We start from the raw sequence: 1,458 nt of genomic DNA, 5'->3' as shown, positions 1-1,458 counted from the left end.
CAATCCCCCCTCCTCTCTACCTTGCTGAGAGGTGTCTACGCATTAGCTAGCAGACCACATGCTGCCTACATTCTGTGGCAGACAGGACAAAGGGAGAATCAGCAGGTAGCTGGTAATGTCCCTCTGTTGTTTTTTTAATGGGCTGATAAACACTGAATTAGGAGTGGTAAACACTGTATTAACTAAACCTCTGACAAGTCATTATAATTTTATTAGTCTTTCCCTTTTTTAGTTGACATTTGCTACCCTTCTTATCAGTCGTTTGTGTGTGTGTGTGTGTGTGTTTTAAGCTTGAACAGAAACAGTTCAGCCAAGGAGAGAAGAAAAGTGCAGTTATTCTGGTAGGAACAGTGTTTATATACATTTTTATATACATGTAGCTACATACATATAACAGTGAAGTTAGAGCTTGAAATTTAACAAGCACCAGTTTCCTATGCCATCACTGTCTCCGTTGGTGACCCGCTGAAAACTTTTTTTTGTTTTGAAAAATGTCTTTTAAATGTTAAGTCTAGTTTGCGATGCAAAAAAATTAAAAATCTGCCACTTCACTAGTTGTACATGAAATACCCAGGCATTAACATTGGTGGGATGATCTTTCAGTGTTTGGCTGGATTTGCACATTTGTGGTTAAATAGTGTATTAGCTCACATACAACCTGACCTGGAATATAATATGTACTTTGTTTTTTGAAAGGCACAAAGGGAAAAAAAAAAAAGATCTTTTGTTGTAGTAAGTAACAATAGTAGCAGCAGCTAGGGGGTAGAGCCTACTTATTGCCTGTATCCGGCAGGAACTGTTCTTGCTGTATATAATGCATACTTCAATTTCCAGCAGCTGGTTTTTGGGAGAAAAGTGCATGTTGTACGCAAAAAAAAATATGGTAAGTTTTCATATGCAAGGGGCTTGTGGAATGGGACCTGGAAGGATGCGCGAGTAAAAGGGCTCCGAAGGAAACTCACCAGCATGCGCATACGGTACAGGAGCAAACACTGTGCAGTTTGCAGAATGGAGGCAGTTAGCCATGTTAATTTGAATCAGTTAATCTCTAAGGTGCCACCCTGCCCTCTCTTCTGCAGTTAAGGCATCGTTTTCCTAAAAACCTTTGGAAGTGCAATCCCAAACCCATTAAGACTGCAAGATGAATCTCTCAAACTTCTGTAGAGGCAAGGGTTGTCAGAGCATTTTCCACTCAGTCACCTCGTGCATATGAATTGCAGCAGATTTCTTTCACACCAGCTACGTGTAGGTTAGATGGTTAACAGAACTGCTCCTCACTGTCTTCTGAATCTGGATGGTATGTAAGGAATGAGATGCAAGTGGAGGGGAAAAGTGGAAGCCCCTTCTGTATAACTCAAAAAACAAAAAAAATGCTGCTGTCAAAGCACATCTCTCTCTCCTGCCAACTAAGAAAGGGAGACGTGTGCAGAACGACAGGGAGCGGTCACGCAAAGACTA

This window comes from Crocodylus porosus, unplaced genomic scaffold (genome assembly GCF_001723895.1).
Source record: "Crocodylus porosus isolate Cpor-Errol unplaced genomic scaffold, CroPor_comp1, whole genome shotgun sequence".
NCBI classification, from domain to species: Eukaryota; Metazoa; Chordata; order Crocodylia; family Crocodylidae; genus Crocodylus; species Crocodylus porosus.
Note: the sequence above shows the minus strand (reverse complement) of the source record.